General features: G+C 40.8%; 1 protein-coding gene across 19 annotated transcripts in view; it reads right to left on the bottom strand.

Annotated features, from left to right (window-relative positions):
• The window catches only part of SRPK2 (SRSF protein kinase 2), a 246,250-nt gene that overhangs the window by 76,905 nt on the left and 147,445 nt on the right, over positions 1–21,900 (bottom strand). The window contains exon 1 of one of the 19 annotated variants that reach the window (XM_025872753.2): positions 9,744–9,761. The exons of the other annotated variants lie outside the window; for them this stretch is intronic. The gene's annotated coding sequence lies outside the window, so the exon portion shown is untranslated. Of the gene's footprint in view, positions 1–9,743; positions 9,762–21,900 lie in introns of those variants that run through there. 19 annotated transcript variants of the gene reach the window in all.

Here is a 21,900-nt window from a genome sequence, read left to right as displayed (position 1 = left end):
AGAGTTTCTTAATGCAAGAAAAAAATAAAACGTGTCACACACTAAAAAGAAATGCTGATTAATGTCACTTTGTCATTTTAGCTGAATTCAAGTCATGTTTCAACATACAGGTCAGGAGGAAAAATTATACTTTGCAGACACATTTTCACTCAGAGATTCAGTATTTCTTAAGTCCTGACAATATTATGAAATATAAGTGAAATAGAAAGAGTATTCACCCTGCCCCCATGATACACAGCCTTATTAGTTAGAACACATCCCACAGAGATTATAAAAAGGCAGATGAAAGCAGCCCTGAATTTTAAAAAGGACTTATTTTCCATTATTTTAAAATTAAATCCCATAGAAATAGTTAAGAATGTGGTTAGGTTTCCTGGATGACTTCTAAAAGCTAACATATGCTGTACCTGATGTACAGTTATTTTCATTAAGGAATTCAGTTATCTATCAACCTCATCAAGAACACTGCCCCCAAACTGGAAATTAAAGAGAACACCCACTGTCAAACACAGATACAGTCCATACATTAATGCCAGGTTTGCAAAATGGTCATTTCTAATTGTCACATAAAGGCTCAATGATGATTAAGTATACTCTTTTACAAAAGATGAGAAAACCTGTAATGCAAAAAAAAATTTTTTAAGCTTGAGAGATTACAGATATAACCCTTTTTTCAAGTACCCAGAAACTCAAGAGCATACTGAATACATTTGCTTAAATAAAGCATTCATAATGCAATTCTATAAAATCAAGCTTTCACTTACTATAAAATTTAACTGCTATTTCTAACCACGTCCTTCTGGGGAAACTCGAACCTAAGGTCACAACGTAGGCACTAGAAGCACATCTCTCCCTTAAACTACGACAAGCTGCCCTAGCAATGGGACCAACCACTGCTCTCCCTGAGGGGGCCAGAGCTGTGTGGGTAGGAAATGGGGAGGTAAAAGGTGAGCAGGGGGTCTCTAGTCTGGGGAGCAAGGGGGATCCCACAAGCACTAATGTGGTAGACAAGTGCTCCTATCTTTGGCCTGCCCAGCATTCATGCTCCCCTCCTCCCAGCACCCTTTGAGATGCCACTGCTCTCTGCACAACAGAAGGCTGGTTCTAGCTCCGCTCTTCCCGGTGGTACAGCCGAGGGCACAGCCAGCCAGAGCTCACTCGAGAGCCCTGGTGCCTTCAGGTCAGCGGTCACAGGGGACACGTTCATCTGCTAGTACGAGGCAGCACCAGCAGAGCTGCCCTGTCCACTGCCCCTTTCCAAGCTGGACCTCTAAGATCCCCCAAATAGCCCTTACTATATTGCCTTTAGCCTAAGTTAGCTACAGGATTCATTTATGCGATTCGCCCCCCAAAACTCAACCTGCCACAAGCAACGAAGGAGGGCAGGGGTGAAAGGCCAGCAGTTGTGAGGAACGGTGGGGCTGGGGGGGGTCCTTAAAGGCAAACACCAGCAAGTAGGACTACCTTTGGCAGAACTAACGAATGCTTATGCGCTAAAAATGACTTGTACTGATTTCTACTTGCTAGAATTTATGAAGACTCAAAGTTACAGCCCTCTGGGTGACAAACACTAGGAGCATTCTGAGTTAACCATTGCTCATGATGGAGCACTGTAAGAGTCACAACCAAACACCCACATCACTGCTCCAAATACGTCCAAAATACATCCAACAGACCTTATGCAAGTGTGGTCATTTTTCTTGCAGCCTTGCAAATGCTCCTTCTCTTTCTAACATACGTGCTCTTCCTGCAAGTTGAATGGTCCCAGACAAAAGACAGGTCCGAGGAAGGGGAGGCAGCAGAGGACTGCACCATCTCACGGCTTCTCCAGAAGAAAGGGAAGGTTAGCAAGATGAATGGGCTACACGACCCATTCACTCTTCCGGGCTGTGAGCAGAACCCACCCAGCTGACAAATCTGCTCCATCAGAAACGCTTTGAAAGTTAGCTATTTCTTCCTTAGAAATTTTATATGAATAAGCGAGGAGATTCTCCAAATTTAAAAGAAAACGTGTTCTATTCCCTATAGAAACTATGGAACAAGCAATGAGCAGAACATAACTGGAGGATCTTGTTCTACCAGTGGCAGGCTCCACAGAGCTCTGCACTTCTGACAGCTGGCCAGGTAATTCGCTGTAGCAGGGGATGTTTTGTCCTCTGTAGGATATTACCAGCAGCCCTGGCCTCAAGCCACTAATGTCAGTGACATCCCATCCCCCACCCCCAGCTGTGACCATCAAAACTCCCCTGGGGACAAAGTCATGCCCATTTGAGATCCACTGCTCTCACAGTATTTTCTGTATTTAGCTTCATCTTTATGGAGCAGATTGTATTTGTGAGAAGAGAAGAAATTCTAATTTTCATGGGCCCATTTTTACTCATTTGAGAGGCTCAAATACCTTCATCACAATGTGTTTCTTTTAATCACTCTTTACCCGTTTGGTGAGATGCCCACACTGCTTAACAAAATTCTCAGACCCTCTGGTCTCAATGAACAGGCACCTCCCATCCCCCCAGTGAGGACCACATTGAACAGGCAGACAGAAAGCTCCCCCAGAGCCAAGTCAGTTCTCTCAGGTTAAAGGGATGAGTCGGCTACCTTGAAGTATGAAGGAAGTTGAGTAATGTTGACGTAATATTTCAACTGGCTATCATATCAAAGCATCTAGGACTATGTTGTCTAATCAGTAGCTGCAGGCCACATGCGGGTACTCGAAATGTGACTCATCCAAACCAAGATAAGTGTAAAAATACATACTGGATTTCCAATATTTCATACAAAAAACGCAAAATATTTTATTAATAATTTTATATTTATCACATGTTAAAACAATAATGTTTGGGATATAATGAACTATATTATTAAAATTAAACTCACCTGATTCTTTTTACTTTTTTTAATATGGCTACTAGAACACTTTGAATTACAAATTAGGATCACATGGTATTTCTCCAGGACAGCACTACTCTAGACCCTTCAGAGCACCAACACCAGAGGACAGATTCCTGGTCACCCAATGACTGTGGATTTTTCTTTTCTTTCCTTTTTTAAGATTTTATTATTTATTTGAGAGAGAGAGAATGAGTACGAGGAGGAGCAGAGGGAGAAGCAGACTCCCCGCAGAGCAGGGAGCCCCGACATGGGGCTCGATCGCAGGACGCTGGGATCATGACCTGAGCGGAAGGCAGACGCTTAACCGACTGAGCCACCCAGGCGCCCTGTGATTTTTTTTGCCTCACATCAATCATCACCAATAATTAAATCACTCAACTCATCATAGTAAGGCTCAGAGCAATGTGAAAGGCCCAATCATGATTCTGTTTCATCCCACCCATCCTTGTTACTGCTCCCACACAGGAGAAACACAAGTAAATTTGCCTTAGGGCAGCTGTATGGACCAAGCCACACCATCTTTAAGGCTGCCTTCTTCACAGTGGTTTTTCGTGGCTTCTACAGTATTACAAAGCCTGGCTAAATCTCAACTATTTAACAGATCCAGAGGCAGCAGTTGGTATCACCAAATACATACTCATGAAATATATCAACAGATTTTTTAAAAAAAAATCTTTTCATCAGTCCTGATGAAAACCATCAAGAAATTATTTCATATAAGAATTACTAGAAGCAAGGGCACCTGGGTGGCTCAGTCGTTATGCGCCTGCGCTGACAAAAAAAACTTGACAATAAAAAGACAAACCAACTTAAAAATAGGAAGAAGATTAGAACATTTTCCAAAGATGACCTGTAAATGACCAATAAGCAAATGAAAAGATGCTCAACATCACTAGTTGTTTGGGAAATGAAAATCAAAACCACAATGAGATACACTTCATACCCAATAGGATGGGTATAATTTAAAAATAAACACAAGCAAAACAGACAATAACAAGTATTGTGGAGCCTGAAGAAATTAGAACCCTGAATTTGCAGCACGAGTGTTACATGGCCCAGCTGCTTTGTAGTCTGGCAGTTCCTAAAAAGGTTGAATTTAGAGTTATCATAAAACCCAACAATTCCACTTCCAGGTATATACCCAAAAGAAATGAAAACACATGTCCCCACACAGTCTTGTGCAAAAATATTCATAGCAGCATTATTCATAATAGACAAAAAATGTGCATTGACTGATAAATGAATAAATAAAATAAAATGTGGTAATATTATTAAGCAATAAAAAGAAATGAAGTACTGACATATGCTACCACATGGGTGACCCCAAAAACATTATGCTAAATGAAAAATACCAGCCATCAAAGATCATGGTATAGGATTCCATTTGACATAAACATGTCCAGACCAGGCAAATGTATAGAGAACAGAGTAAATTAGTGGTTGCTGAAGGCTGGCGGTAGGGGAAAGAGAAAAGGAAGGGGAATGGGGATTAACTGTTAACAGGTATGGAGCAGCTTCAAAAGGCTGTTGTTTTGTTTTGTTTTAAAGCAAAAGCACACACACACACAACTCTATCTTTTAATGTCTACTTCAGAACATACACGCCTACAAGAAAAATTAGAAACACCTACATTTAGATTTAGAAAATCTGTACACATGGTCTCCTTAACAACTGCCCCAGCCACACTGACAATGAAAAGTAGTAATGTAGTTCTGTAAACTAATTTAAAGAACATGTTCTCATATAACATCAACAAGGCACCACCCCCAGCGACTAGAATAAAAAATTTAGAAACAAAATTCCAACTCATCATTTATATTTTTCACTAAGAATTATATTCATTTTTCCCTACAAAGGACACCTAAATATTCTCACCACTCCAAATAGGATGATCAAAAAATGCCGTTTAAAAAACAATTTTCCTTAAATATTATAATACTAAGATGATTTTACCATGCTTATCTACTGCATATTGTATTTTTCATGTACGTTTGCTCTGCCCACAAGGGAGGAAAAGTGAACCCTAGCAAAATGCCTGCGTCCTAGGCCCCACATTGTCATGGCAACCGTACAGGAGTCCCGACTTCCTTCTAGCTGCTATTTCTTTTGAGCAGAGAAAAGGACAAGTAAACTTCACATCTGGCAGAAAAAGAAGTCCTTTCCTTTATTATCAACCTAAATGGCAACTGACACTAATTTTAAGAAATTAATTCATTCACTTTAACCAAAATATTAAAAGAAAGTTCAAAATGAACTTCTCCTAGAACATTCATATAAAGCCAAATTTTGTTTTCTTTCCCATGTCCACTACCCAATCTAAAACTCACTCCTTCCCTCCCTCCCTCCAACTCTCTCCTTCTTGATGGTGAACAGCCAGAGAAATATGCAATCTGCCATTTCTGCTTAAGGACAGAACTAATCAATACACACTTTCTCTCAAAAGTTTATCCAAAAAGCCTTGCCGTAACACTGGGTGAAGCTACACAGCTAAAGAGAAAAAAACCGTAACGATTTCAGGTGTAGGTCTTCCCTAATGAAAAAACTTCCAAACTTTGTGTAAATCAAACCTGAACGTTAAGTGTCTGCTGTGGTAGGCCAACTTCCCAAACTGAGCCCCAGTGACCCTCACCCTTGCAGAAATCCCTACTGCTCTGAAGGTGGGGTGATCCTGTGAATAAGACACCACTCTTATCAAGATATTATGTTACATGGCAACTGAGCAGCTATGCTGGGTGGGCTTGACCTAATTACATGAGCCTTTTAAAAGGAGAGGGTTTTCTGTAGCTGGTCACAGAAGTCAAAGAGTCGTGCTCCAGCTGGCGGAGAAGAAAGCAAACATCCATGCTGTGAACTACCCATCGGGGCCACAGAGCAAGGAATTTCCAGCGACCTCTGGGAGTGAGCACAGTGCCCGGCCAACAGCTAGAAGGACTAACAAGGACTTCAACGCAAGGAAATGAGTTCTGCCAATGACCAATGATCTTGGAAGAGTGCTCTGAGCCCCAACAGAGAACCGCAGTCTTGGCCAACAGCTTGATTTCAGTCCAGTGAGAATCCAGCCATGCTGTGCAGTCCTAATTTCTGACCTACAGAACTATGAGCTACTAAATGGGTATTGTTTTAGGCTGCTAAGTGTGTGGTAATTTGTTACACAGCAATAGAAAATGAATACAGCTGCCAAGTAAGTTCTTAGTAAGTAACAGAGCAGTTCATGTTAATTTCTCAGATTTTGGCCTCAACAGCGAGGTCTGGGTTTTTTTAAATAATTAAAATGGCCAGAGGAATTAAGAAGCTGGGTATTCAAGAATGGAAGCCAAATTCTTTTTTGGGCATAGGCAGGTAAAAAACAAACAAATAAAAACAAAAAAAGCAAAAAAAGTATGCTCCAAATTCTAACAGAAACAATCATAAAGACATTTAGACTTATTTTCTAAGACTACATTGTTTTCTAGAATATGGAACACAGCCACCTAAAAGTCGATGAAGTAAATAGACCTGCCTCCCAACTTATTAACATCTTAGACAAGAAAGGAGCTAACTGTTCGATCACCTAACAACATATATCAGGGCTACATACTTCTTAAGTTACTGGTACTGTGAATATTTTATAAAACATTAGTGGGACCTGGGAGAAATATTACTACTGAAATGGAAGAAGACTGACAGAAAAGTTTAAGCCAGAGTTCAGAGGCATGTAAAAAGACATCCACTGATCCCACAAATAGAAGAGGGTCTACCACATCCCAGCAAAGGTTTCCCAGGAGCCCAGCACTGAGGGATGCACAGTTTAGCAAGGAGAGGTGAAATGCATGTCAACATGAATACGTGAACACAAGCAATGCTCTCCAGGTATTCTCATGGAGGGGGAAATGGCAGAAACATCTACATGCTGGGAGTGATCTTAAGAGACTGAGCAGAACAAAGCATGGAGGGTGGGAGTAGCAGACAGGAGGAGGCCCAAGGCCCAGGACACAAGGTGACCAGAAGCACAAAGGCCTAAAAGAGCCTTTGCAGTGGTGTGGCTGGAGACAGTGCAAGAGGTTCTGCCGTAATCAGCTCACAGAGGAATGACCCACAGCACCGTTCTAAGGAGTCTGGGCTCTACCCTCACAGCAGGCAGGAGCCACTGAAATATAAGAGATTTGCTTTCTGACAAGAACATACGGAATTGGTATGTGTGGAATGGGTATAAAGGATAAAAGCCAGAAGCAAGGAAACTAGTGAGGAGCGCAAAGAAGAGAGGATAAAAACATGAACTCAGAACTTGGTAATTCAATTGCTGGAGGTGGGTCTTTGCCTCCTAGATTTCGGGTAGTAAGACAGCATTACCATTAATTTGGATAGGGAACAGAGCCAGGAGGAGGAGGAAGAGCTTCCAGAGAAAACTTCCTTTTCTTTTAGTTCATCTCCGTTTGAGAGGCATATGGGACACCCAGCCGTGTAGGAATACAGTGGATTGCTTGGTATATAAAATCTACAGCTAAAATATAAAAGTTTGGGCTATAAATAAAGGTAGAGGTCATAAGCAAGCAGCTGGTAGCTACAGCCTTTTCCAAAGCAAGTGAGAATGCCAAGGAGAAATGATGAATGAAAGGGCCCAGGGCAGAGCCTAGTTCAGAGTACAAGGTTATGAAGGCACCAGCTTAAAATCCACAGCAATGACCCACACTAATCACCAATATAGATTCATATATTTTACATACAGATTTTAAAGAATATGCATGTATAAAAACCTCATGTAAGCCTACCTTTTACATTAGGATGACCTATACACTAAAAAAGAAAAAGAAAAAAGAACTAGCAAACCTAGGACCCATATGTGCTTCTATCTAAAAGCTCTGTTTGTAGGCAATAAAGTCAGATGGTTACAGGATAAATTGCTACAAATAAAGAACTGTTTACTGAGACCTATATGTTGATGAAACTTACCATAACCACTCATGATTGCCTCATTGCTACTCAGGAAATAATGCAACATGTACCACTTTGGACAAGGCTTCTGCAAACTTCTACCTACAAGTTTTAAATCTAAAAGCAACTATAATTATACAATTCAATAGCCACTAGCCAAATTAATTAAAACTGAATAAAATTTAAAAATTCAGTTCTTAATCACTCTAACCTCATTTCAAGCACTCAACAGCCACATACAACAGGTGGCTATGGTATTAGGCAGTGCAAATCCAGAACACTTCCATCACCACAGAAAGTTCTATTGGACAACACTGCTAGGGGCAATATTCTAACAGCATGAACTACTTCCAGCATATCATTATTTTTAATAAATAAATAATATCAACTAAAAGCGTTTGGATTATTTTTCTATAAAGCCCACTACTAGAAGTTTCAAAAATAAGCTGTAAAATTATAAACACGGAGTGTATATTCATTTTAAATTTGACAGATGATTCCAGTGTCTGAATACCCTTTGGCTCAGCACACCTCAACTGGAATTCATCTTACTGATACAGTCCCAATGTCTGCAAGCAGCAATATATTAGAACCCAAATGTGCATCAAGAGAGGACTTATTAATAACACCTGAGAGAGGGCGCCTGGGTGGCTCAGATGGTTAAGCGTCTGCCTTAGGCTCAGGTCATGATCCCGGGGTCCTGGGATCAAGTCCCGCATCAGGCTCCCTGCTCCTTGGGAGCCTGCTTCTCCCTCTGCCTCTCTCTCTGTCTTTCATGAATAAATAAATAAAATCTTAAAAAAAAAAAAAACACCTGATAGATTATGGCACACATACAACACAACTCTGCCAGAAAGAATGAGATAAATAAGATTAAGAAAAGTCCATCCACGATAGCATCTAACAGAATGAAGTACTTAGGCATAAATTCAACAAAATAATGTCAAAACTTCTACAGTAAAAACTAAAAAACATTATTGAAAGAATTTAAAGAAGACCTAAACAAACAGAAAGACATCCCATATTCATGGACTGTAGATTTAATACTCTTAAGATGACAATAAGCCCCAAAATGATCTACACATTCAATTCAATCCCCAGCAAAATAACAGCCAGCTTATTTGCAGAAATTGACAAGCCATTCCTAAAATTCATATGGAAATGCAAGGGCCAAGAATAGCCAAAACAATCTTGAAAAAGAACAAAAACTGGAAGACTCACACTTCTTGATTTCAAAACTCATTACAAAGGTACAGTAATCAAGACAGCGTGGTATGGACATAAGGATGGACATATAGATCAACGGGAACTGAGGGTCCAGAAATAAACCCTCATACTCCACAGTCAATGGATCTTTCAACAAGGGTAGTCTTTTGAACAAGGGTAGTCCCAACAAAGTGATGGGACAACTGAATATCCATGTGGAAAATAAAGGTAGACTCCTAACTCATGTCATACAAAAAAAAATAACTCATAATAGGTCAAAGACCTAGATGTTAAGATCTAAAACTATATAAATCTCCTAGAAAACATGTTCATCATCCACCATTAGAAAAATGAATATCAAAACCACAGCGAGATACCACTTCACAAGTACGAGGATAATAATCACAAACCAGTAATAATCAACAGGACAGGTAATAGCATGTGATGGCAAGGATGTGCTCACATTAGAAACCTCATATACTGCTTAGGAGAAAGGAAATGGTGCAGCCATTTTGAAAACATTTGAAAAACTGGAGGCAATTTCTCAAAATGTTTAAGAGAGTTACCATATGACCCAGCAATTCCACTACTAGGTATATAACAACAAAGAGAAACTAAAAATATAACTTGTAAATAAATGTTCAGTGCATCATTACTCATAATAGCCAAAAGGAACAACAACCCAAATGTCCGTTAACAGCAATAAAACAATCAAAAGGAATGAAGTACTTACAGGGGCTACAACGTGGATTATCTTTTAAAACATTATGGTAAATCAAAGAAGCCAGTCACCAGAGATCATGGTGACTGGATTCCATTTCTACATAATTCCCAGAATAGACAGACGATCAACAGCTGCTTATGGGGATGGGAGGAAATGGGGATGACTAGTCAAGTGTAAGAGTTTCTTTCGAAGGTGATGAAAATGTTCTAAAATTAAGTGGTTGGTGATGGTTGCAAAACTCTAAGTGTACTGGAAAACCTTTGAATTGTACATCTTAAATGGGTAAATTTTATAGTAGGTGAGTTCTCTCTCAATAAAGGCGTTACACAAAAATAATGAGGCAGTTCTCTGTATACTAATAGGGAGGGCATGCCACTGATAAACACAAAGGTGCAGAGCATTTGTGTAAGGCAAGCCCCATGTGTTTTACAGAGTCAAGAAGCATGTGCCCCGTGTTAATATCTCTGGATGGAGCAACAAGGGACTAACAGTGATGGCTCTCTGCAGGGAAATGAACTCAATGACTGCTGATCAGGGAAAGGAATTAACTTTTCCAAAATTCCTTATCCTCCTTTCATACTTGATTCAATTTGGTACCATGGCACGCCTACTGAAATAAATTATTAACTTATAAAGACAGGAAAGGAAAATAAGGAAAGAGAAACTAGATGCTGGGAAAGCAGTTCACGCCTATGATACCCTATTCCCTCCAGTTCACCTAGGGAGAATTTACTAAAGAATTCTAATTTAGAACCAGAGAGTTAGGATAAAGGTCAAAGTCCAAATGCCATGCAGCTTTCCCGTAGAAAGGCTGTGGTCAGGTTTGAATACTAGTTCTATCACTTAAAAATCTAGAAGAACTCAAGCCAGTGACAAGTTCTCTGGGCCTCGAAGGAAAAGTCAGAGTGTGGTGATAACTGAAAGAGGTGATACATCAATCAGCTGGGAGGGTGACTGTGCATGTGGTGGTAGGCAGTCTATAAAAGTGCATCCTCCCTTCCCTACCCACTGACTGTGTGGTGACAGTGAACCTGTCTCCTCCAGGCTCCAGCTGTGACTAAGACGTAGACGCTGATGCATCTCCTGTAACACTGTTAGCGGGCCTCTGGCCCTCTCTGTTCATCTGTGACTGTACTAATAACGCAAAGGCCAGCATCAGTCCCACCTCTTATCCCTTCTGCTTCTAAACCCTTGTACTTCATAGTCAAGATCAGTTCAGAGATTTAGGAAAGTTTCACCAGGAGCTCTGTTGTTAATGATCACATATTTCTACAAGACAATAAGACAGAGAAAGGGGCTGTAGTGCTGTTATAACCATCTTTGAAGAGAATGATGTCCAACACGAATTTTTTAAAATTTTAACGAGTAGGGGTGCCTGGGTGGCTCAGTCGTTAAGCGTCTGCCTTCGGCTCAGGTCATGATCCCAGGGTTCTGGGATCGAGTCCCACATCGGGCTCCCTGCTCCGCGGGAAGCCTGCTTCTCCCTCTCCCACTCCCCCTGCTTGTGTTCCTGCTCTCACTGTGTCTCTCTGTCAAATAAATAAATAAGATCTTTAAAAAAATAAATAAAATAAATAAAGAAAATTTTAACGAGTAAGCAAATTGCTTAATAAATCTTCTCCATTAACACATGACTTACTTTAACTAGGTCTTTTTTGACAAGTACAAAGGTAAGCCCAGTCCTCGAAGACCTTGTGAGCTAGGTAGGGTTCCACACAATGGGCTTTACATATCAAAACTGTTCCCATATTAAAAATGATTATCCCCCAGAGGGGAAAAACTTCACAATTGCTGGCACAGAATTTTGATCACCTGAAGATTTACTGGCCCTCTCCAATACATTCTGCCTCTCTGAAACTTCAGTTTCATTCATCCATTTTCTTAAATTTTAAATAAACAGCTTTATTTCTGAAGGCAGTTGTTTCAATTAGCTCTAATACCAACCTTACTGTAGGAACTGTGTATACAGTTCTTCAAAGATGTTAAAGCACATAAATATTTTTGTAGCAGTGGCCATTCTCAGAGACTGGTGGATATACCTGAAGAAGCCATCAGAAAAACAATTTCCAAGGAAACAAGAGATTCTGCAAGCACCAAATCCAATCCCAGGGGGAGAGGCTCCAGAATAAAGTGAGAGTAGATGAGGATTCCAAGTAAGTGACTGGATATCCAAGGACAGGCTCTTGGATGATGTAAGACCAGAAGTGGAATCAAGCACCTAGGACCAGCCAGTGAGATGGACTTGGGATCCCATATTTCGTACTTCTTCAGATTAGTGTGGAAGGGCAAGTCCTAAGAATTCGTGATCTCATGCTTCCCCGCACCCAGAGTTAGCATCTGAATTTACCATCATACCTGCCCCATCCTGGAAACCTCCCAAGCCAAGAAATTTGGAGTGCTTCTGGGTCACTGTCATCCCAGGACTCCTAGGAAGAAGTAAAAACAAATCCTCTTGGGAACAATGTATCCTCAATCAGGGCTCCTTGGGATTCTCAGTGATTAAGACTGTGGAAATGTAATTTAACAATCTTTTTTCCAAATCATCACTTAAGGAAACAAAATCCTATGAGCAAGCCAAAAGAAATAATCAACAAAAAGAGATTTCAAATACTAGTGTTGTGGAATATAGAATATAAAGTAAGTTGTCCATAATGTCGATAGAAATAAAGGAAATAAAGCATGAGCAGAAAAAAATAAGACTTAAAATTCGCTGAACTGATTAGACTACAAGTAGACTGGGAGACGGATCTGAAGAAATCACCTTGCACAGATCACAGGAAAGATAGAGAGACTGAAAATATGAAAGAAAGGTTAAGACCTTCAGGAAAGGGTGAGAAGGTCTAACTTATCTAATATTTGGGTTCCCAAAAAAAGGGAGAAAATGGAGGAGAGTCCCTATTAGAAGAAATAATAGCTGAGAATTCTCCAGAATTGATAAAAAATGTAACTTCTCAGATTCAGAAAGCACAAAGTAGACCAGATAAAGAGAAAACCACAGTAGAGTAAAACTGAAGAACCCCAAAGCAAAGAGAAAAAAGTAGGGGAAAACAGCTAGATTTCCTACACAGAATGACAATCACACTGTCACCAGACATCTCAAAAGAAAGAATGCCAATTTGTCAAACACCAGTAGTGTGAGATCACTGAAGTGTTAGGAGCCAGCAACTGCATCTTCAGTTGTATAACTAGCTAAAGAAAAAAATACGTAAGCACACCCACTGGGATGAGTCCTCTCTGGTACTGATACCCACCTACCGCATTCAGGCTCCTCTAATCAGAGTGTGACGCATGGAGACAAGGCCCAGGAAGCTGCATGTTTGGAAGAACCGCACTCCCCACCCCCCAACCCTTTCCCCAGACTCTGATGCACATGGTTCAAGGTCCGCACTTTAAGAAACACCACTGTATGCACATGTCATCACCATAAACATTACATACAAGTCTTTTGTTCTAATTTTCTGCATTACTTTAATGACCCTTTAAACAAGAAAAATCATGTTCATGTGCACTTTGGATATAGGTGTCAAGTAAATCCTTAGACAAATAATGTGCCAGTTTCATGTTCTCCAAAAGATGATGGCAGAAAAGATAAACTGTGGCTAAACAACGGAATAACTACTCAGCAATAAGAAGACAATCAACAATAAGTACAAAAACACGAACCTAAAAGCATGTGCTAAGCGAAAAAAGTGCTAAGTGAGAAAGTCAAACACGAATGACTACATAGCACATGACCCCATTTTTAAAAAGGCCAAACTACGGTGGTGGAAAGCAGATCAACGACTGCCAGGGGCTGGGGGTGGTGCTTGCTGCAGAAGGGCACAAGGAGACTATTGGTGGCGATGAGCACTACCTCATGATTGTGATTCTGAGGACACCATGTATGTGTACAATGCTCACAACTCACTGAACTGTACACCTCAAACTGGGAAATGTTTCCTGTATGTAAATTATACATTAATAAAGCCACCTGAAAAAAAAAAAGACCATCATTGCTGCCATTGAGTTCTCCCCTGTGAAATGCTCTTAACACAAGCTCCTGTCATACTCCAGCTGGTTACGGTCCAGGGCTCTTCACTACCAAGTATAAAACAGTGCAAACGCCTAGGTCGCTGACGTTAGTACACACAGCACTCAGTCCTGACCTTCGCCGCCTAGTGTGAGACGCCACGCTACCTCGCGAGGGCAGTACTTAACAGGGGAGAAAACCAAAGCTTCAGAGCTGAACACAGGACGAGTCTTATCTAAGGTGGAACAGAAATTCAAAACATACAGTGGTGCTAAGACTAGCACCCATGGGGGAAAATACTACAAATGACTCTCACATTCACAGACAACACAGTCCCATTTCAGTGCGAGTTTATCGAATAGCTGAAGACTATCCTGAAAAACATCAAACTCCCAACTCTGACAGGGCAGGGACTAAAGTACTCTACCAGTCTGAGCATCTCACCAACTCAGATCAAACAGAACACAGAGACTGGGATATTCTCTCCCCTTCCCTGTGTCCTAAATTTTGTGATTCTACCCCGCAGTTCCAAGTTCTGCTTGATTTCCCGAGTACTGAGAAGGTACCCCATTTATGTATTCAAGAAATATTTACTGAACTCTACTTTATTGCTAAAATGAGTAAAACATGTATCTCCATTCATGGAACTAGGAATTTAACAGATTATATCAGACAGGTATAAAAATAATATAAAACAAGGCAGACACTGGTTTGAAAAGATTATTTTCTTAATTAACACACAACATATTCAAGCAATACAGTTTCCAATACTGTTAATAAGGTCCAGGGGATACAATGACAAGAACAAAATACACAGAAAAGCAACAATGTTCTCTCTGGCCAGTTAAGTCCCAAGGAAGTGACAACTGAGGCTCACCTATGAGGAAGAACAAAAAAGTGATAGCGAGGGAAAGGATTTTCCTTCCTTTCCTTCCTTCCTTTCTTTCTTTCAAGATTTTATTTATTTATTCATGAGAGACAGAGAAGCAGAGGCAGAGGGAGAAGCAGGCTCCCTGCAGAGCCAAGGGCAGATAATTAACCCACTGAGGCACCCAGGAGCCCGGAAAGGATTTTCAGGGTAGGGAACTGCATGAGCAAGCCCAGGTATGGCAGCAGGAAAGGGCTCGTGCAGTTTTGCTGACACATAAGGGACCCACAGGAGAATACTGGCAGAAATTCTATGAAAAAAGGTTAGGACCAGATTTTGACACCCTTGAATGAAGAATGTGGAATTTATTTCTGGTAAGATATAAATGCCATGCAATATTTAATCTACTTTCCTTTTAGAAGCTATAACACAATAGTTCTTAAAGAGGACTATAGACCAAAATCACAGGAAGTTTTTCCAAAAAACCAAAGCCTAGAACCAGGAGACTGTGACTCAGTAGGTCTGGAATGTGTCCTGGACACGAGTCACTAGGAGACTGGTACACACTCACGGTCAGGAATCACTGCTATAAGGAGTCACCGCCGCCTCTACCAGATGTCTACCAATAATACACTCAAGTGTGCTTATGATTCAAACACAGCTGACCCCTGAACACTGTGAGTGATAGGGACAGCACCAGCCTCCACACAGTCAAAAATCTGCATGTAATTTCTGACTCCCCAAACACTTAACTGCTGCTGACCAGATGCCTTCCTTATAAACAGTCGATTAACACATATTTTGTATGTTATATATATTATATATTGTATTCTTACAAGAAAGAAGGCTGGGACAAAAATATTAATAAAATCGTAACGAACATACACTTACAGGACTGTACTGTACTTATAAAGAAAAAATCCGTGCAGGTGGACCTGTGCAGTTCAAACCCACGTCATTCGAGGGTCAACTGCACAGGCAAACAAATATGAATAGACATAAGCAAAGAATGGCTGATACAAATAAAAATTTCTAATCCTCCAAAAGACTTCAGGAAATGGACCTCCCCTTTAATAATGCATATTTCTTAAAATTTACTACCCTCATCACCCACTTCAAGTAAAAGCAATTCCATTAAAATATAAATAATTATATCCTTATGTATGAGTTCCATCTCAGAAAACCATAGCTAAAGAATGTCTAATTTATTTTTTTTAAGATTTTATTTATTTATTTGAGAGAAAGCGAGTTAAGCGAGAGAGAGAGAGCGCAAGCAGGGGGAGCGGCAGCCAGAGGGAGAAGCAGACTACCTGCTGAGCTGGGAGCCGGATGCGGAACTCGATCCCAGGACCCTGAGATCATGACCTGAGCTGAAGGCAGACGCTTAACTGACTGAGCCACCCAGGCGCCCCAAGAATGTCTAATTTAAACATGACTAACAGCATTTTCTTCTGTCTTTCCAATAAAAAAAAAAAAAAAAAAGAAAACCCATAAGAACAAAGATAATTGAAAAGTAAAAATTGAGGAAAAGGAAGTCAACATTTTTTTAAAACAAAGTGAATGGAGGAGATAACCATCAGGAAGAACACAGCAGCTACAACCAAAAGTCACTGCATAAATAGACACTGGCCAGAAACCGGTCCACCCTGGAACCACAAGAGCCTCAGCACTGCGGTCAGGGTTTGGCAGGAGGTGGGGGCGGGGGAAGGGCGGCTGGACTAAGCCCTGGCCCCCTCTCCACACACCCTCTGACCCTCAGAGGAGCCAGATTACAACTGTTCCTGAGGCGAAGACTAGACATTTTGGAGACGCAAGGCACAGAGGACACAGTGAGGTACTGGGATGAGAAGCAGTTTTGATGATGAACAGTGAGAATCTCAGACTTCTTACTCCACCCTGCTCCCAAAACACAAGCCCAGCTCCACCCTCTTCCCCTGGGCAGGAGTCTAGAGAATTCTTCATTGGAGAAACTGAAGAGCCCCACCCAGGCCAGAGCCATATACAATTACAACACAATTTTTTTCCATCCTTCTCTTCATGCTTTTTCTAGGATATGTAAGAGGATTTACATATCACCTACTGGATTCTCCCTTGATGAAGGTCAATTAGCTCCTCTACCAGGTTCCCTTCAGGCTTTCCAGTGCTGGGTGGTCCAACACTCTTTACTAGGTATGACCTTATGGTAGATGACCAAGGACAAGAGCTACGCCTTACTGCCTACTTACCTCGCACAGATGCCTACTAAGATAGACATGAAATAATATGTGCTGAATGAAAAATCCAAATTGAAAAGGTGTATACCTGCACTTTCTAAATCATTATGCCTATAATACTCTGATTTCCTTACCTTATACTGATTCTGAACTTCAATGGAATCACAGAAATTTTCTGAATTAAAGAATGTATTTCCTAGTTCTTTCTTTCCCCCAAATATGCAGTAAATAATGAGGTTCCATTTGAAAATATAAGAAATTCTGTTGAATAGATACTATTTCAATACATTAGGAACTCATGAGTAAAGACTCTTAGTAATGACTCAGTCACAAACTGGGAGCAAGAACAGCAAAAATTTCCAACTACTGTACACTTGACCTAGAGGCAGACAAGCTAGTCTATTCATTACTACTTGTTAGGGAGAATTTTAAGAACTCAAAATAATATGTGATTTAAATCCTGAAAAATGAAGTAAGATTTAATTTAAATGACTTGTTTTCAAATCAGCAGACAAAAAACGAAATACTGCCACCCCTCAAAAGATGTTAATTATTCTTGTTTCTCCTAACCCTCGGGTCCATCTATAGTTTAGATGGTCTGACTTGTGATATCTAGCTCAATAGTTTGTCAGTATATGAAACACATCACTAAAAGAATCCAAAACCAGCATACCATTCTAGTAGAATTTTAATTCTACTTTCACCTTAACCACTTGTATCTGTCAAGACACCCAGATTCCCGGCATTAATTTTGTCATCCCAGACTGTGGCTCATTTGTTTCAATTGGCATTGTGAAATGTTTAAGATGTTTAAAAGGAGCACGCTAGGGGAGGAACAACCACCACAAGTGCCAAAATAACAATCTTTTGATAATGGGGAGAAATAAGGAGTAGAAACTGATAAAATTATAAATCATTAATTTAAAATATTTGCAGTATTTAGTCGGTAGAGTCAGAAAATGAATTTCACGTGAGTGAATTAGTCCAAGAGGTTTATTAATCCCGCTCACCATTTTTTTGACCAAGTAAGAAAATCTATAAACCATATTATACTGTTGCCTTTATATTCTTGCCTTTACAAACTAAGTAATATTTTACTCCTTTCAAAAAATCTGAGAAGTACAAAGTAGTAGTTGAGTGCACAGTATGGAAAGTTCACAGACCTCACTTAAATATTTAAGATGGGCCCTGTGGCCTTGAACAAGTCACTGTACTTCCCCTGCTGCGTACTGTGCTCACCCACCTCATTCGCTGGCTAGCTGCAGCAGCCCTCATGCCCTACTTTGGATCCAGACAAGCATCTCCAAGGGCCTGCTGAACTGATGTGCAGAAACCTGTACGTTTCCTCTAGGATCTCAAACCAACATCACACCAGAGCCTACTTTCACCCCAACCACACCTGTCTGCCAAGATCGACGCCCCAGATCATTCTTCGAGGACTCTCGTGACTCCCAGTGCCACTCCTCCTATGGTCTATCTCTTAGTCACCCCCTGCCTTAACACTATCCTCCTGCACCCATCTCTGAGGGCCCGGCCCCTCCCCACGCAGCCCATCTCTCCCTTCACCAGAGCGACCTTGCCAAATTCAAGATACAACCTGTGGTAATTTCTGCTCAAAAAGTAGTATTTATTTTTCTTCAGATAACAAAAAAAACTTTTGTTCATTATTAAAAATATATAAATCAGGGGCCCCTGGGTGGCTCAGTCGCTAAGCGTCTGCCTTCGGCTTAGGTCATGGTCCCAGCGTCCTGGGATCGAGCCCCACATCGGGCTCCCTGCTCCGCGGGAAGCTTGCTTCTCCCTCTCCCACTCCCCCTGCTTGTGTTCCCTCTCTCACTGTGTCTCTCTCTGTCAAATAAATAAACAAAATCTTTAAAATATATATATATATATATATCTCACAGATCTATAAAGAAACTATTTACAGTCCTAGTGTACAGAGATAAGCCATAATACCTCCATGCATGTCCTCCCAACTTTTACCCATGTATACCTTACATAATTCGAGGCCATTCTTTTCATGACCATTTTCTTCTGTTATTAAAAACTCTCTAAATGCCATTTTAACAGGCATAGATTACATCATGACACACATCTACCAAAATTACTTAACCATTCCTTTGTTTCAAGCCTTGGGAGACTGCATATAATAATGTTTAGAAATATCTTTGGTCAAACATCTTTGTCTATATTTTACAAATTATTTTCCTGGGACACAGTCTCAGGAGTCAACTATCAGATCAAAGATTACAGACATTTACAGACCAAACACACTGCCAAGCTGCTGTACAGAGACCTGCACCCACTCTGCTCTCCTCACCAGGGAGCTTCTGTACTGCAGCACGGGCTCCACACAACCCCAGCAGCAGTAGACGGCTTCCTTACAGAAAGTAGCAGGCCCGTGCTACATAAAACAGTAAGGCACAGGGCGCCTGGGTGGCTCAGGTGGTTAAGCGTCTGCCTTCAGCTCAGGTCATGATCCCGGGGTCATGGGATCGAGCCCCACATCGGGCTCCTGGCTCAGCGGGGAGCCTGCTTCTCCCTCTCCCCCTGCTCATGCTCTCTATCTCTGTGTCTCTAATGAATAAAATCTTAAAAAAAAAAAACAATAAAGGCACTATAATCAACAAAGTATAAAACTCAATCCTTGAAGGAAAATTTGATCTAACAATTACTGAAGACAATATTCAAGCAATTTTATAAGCATTTTAAGCAGAAAACCATTTTTGTTAACAGCAAAATCACTGGTTACATACTTCAGTATGTATTCTGAGTATTGCTAACTCTTTAAACACTGTTCCCCCACATTCCTTGTAAGTTTTTCATCATTACTTACATTTTTGAGAAAGAGCATTCTGATACAAATACAGAAGCTGAAACCATAATAATGTGAATCTTAAAACATACTTCTAAAGACTTTCACTTATATGCAACAATAACCACACTAATACTGTATAGGTCTGTGTTTGTTTTATCGCGAACAAGACAGATATGGACCCTGACTTCCTGGAGTATTTTGCTGGGTCTACACTGGAATCAGAAAAAGCCAGCTAGGGCGCCTGGGTGGCTCAGTTGGTTAAGCGACTGCCTTCAGCTCAGGTCATGATCCTGGAGTCCCGGGATCGAGTCCCGCATCAGGCTCCCTGCTCAGCGGGGAGTCTGCTTCTCCCTCTGACCCTCTTCCCTCTCGTGCTCTCTATCTCTCATTCCCTCTCTCTCAAATAAATAAATAAAATCTTTAAAAAAAAAAAAAAAGCCAGCTAAACTCTAGTTACTGCTATGAGCCAGGCATTATCTAAATGCTTTCGCATTTATTCAAATACATCTTTTTAAAGACTAATTTCTTTTTTTTTTTTAAGATTTTATTTATTTATTTGAGAGAGAGAATGAGAGATAGAGAGCACGAGAGGGAAGAGGGTCAGAGGGAGAAGCAGACTCCCCGCTGAGCAGGGAGCCTGATGCGGGACTCGATCCCGGGACTCCAGGATCATGACCTGAGCTGAAGGCAGTCGCTTAACCAACTGAGCCACCCAGGCGCCCCTAAAGACTAATTTCTTAAAAAGCACAAACAGCACAGAAGAAACTCTGACCACTGATGCAACTACTCTTTGTGCAAAATGACCTGGGCGTAAGGCGCAGTGGTTGAGTCTGGCACTGACCTGCACAAAGACACCCCAGAGGAGCTGTTGTCTCAGCCCAGGGCCCGACAGTCCAGAGAGGACATGAGACCATGACATCTCACAACCTTAACTCCACTTGCCCAGAATGGGCTCAAGGGCAATAATTTCAAAAAGATCTGTGTTTCTCTTCAGCTTAAAAAACAAAAAAACCTGCAACAACTATTCTTTGCTGTTGCCTTCCAGATCCTTTCCCAAACATCACCAAAAATGAAAAAGCATCTTCAGAAGAGGTTCCTGATGTGCTGACCCATCACAGGCTCTCCACATTTCAATAATCCAGGCACAATATGGAACTGAAGGCCCCTCCTTTGCAATTCGTCCTGCCACACCTCTGCACCAGAATGCCAAATGTCTAAATATCTCCCACCTCCATGCAACCTTCTGCTTAATAAAATCCATTCTTCCTCACTCTATCTTGACAAATTACACTCTTCCTTCAACCATCAAGTTCAATTTGATCAACTCCCTGTGAAATGTCTGTGTCCTCCACAGATGTGAGGACAGTGCTTCCTGCATCCCACTGGCGTGTTAATTAACCGCAGACACATTCAGGCCCCCCACCTGCAGGATTAGCACCACCTCCAACCACCTGGCTCCTGGTTCCATGTCTTGCACACTGCAAAATTTCAAAGCTCCCTGTTCTTACTCTCCCTTGTGTTTCAGATAGTTGAGATGAAGAACAAAAGAACCCTGGATAACGCAGTTCTTGCTCCACAGGTATTCTGAAGATAGCAAATGTGCAAACATTTAATATTTTCTTTATTTTAAAAACATGAAATTATTTCGTTATTTTTTAAAACTGTCTACTAAATCCTTTTCTACCCTTAATGTTTAAAAATAAATATCCAAACATAATAAAATTATTACCTTATAATTCCGGATAATATATAATTTAAACAAACAAAAAGGTTTTTCTGGAAATCACATCAATGCTTTATTAAACCACCTGACCAATGAAGGGTTCACCACCAAAGGGCTCATGCTATCATAAATTATTTTAAGGGAGCATTCAAAGCCACTTAATGTAATCCTACTCACTGAGAACCATTATCTGTTTTCTTTAAGTAAAAATACTCAGGAGAAACATTTTATCTTCATAAAGTAATAACTGAACTTCAAAAGGCACTAAAAACTGTGAAAGATTCAAATCCTCTCTATGCTGGCCATGGTACACTTTTTCATTCAACAAATATTCACGAAAGACCCAGCATGTGCTGTGCACTGTGGGGGGCACTGTACTAATTTACAAACAAAGGGAGAGACCATAGGAGGACAAGCACAGAACCACTCCTGTTTGCGTCTTTGAAGATTCTGCAGTAACAGCTCCAACACAGAAAGGCAGATACAGAGAAGCAAAGTTGGTTTCCATTCCCCTACCAGGTGCATCTCCAGCACG

The sequence above is a fragment of the Callorhinus ursinus genome, unplaced genomic scaffold, assembly GCF_003265705.2.
Source record: "Callorhinus ursinus isolate GAN/ISIS: 27379988/994484 unplaced genomic scaffold, GSC_fseal_2.0 scaffold12, whole genome shotgun sequence".
In the NCBI taxonomy this organism is placed as follows: domain Eukaryota; kingdom Metazoa; phylum Chordata; class Mammalia; order Carnivora; family Otariidae; genus Callorhinus; species Callorhinus ursinus.
This window is presented reverse-complemented; position numbering and strand designations above follow the sequence as displayed.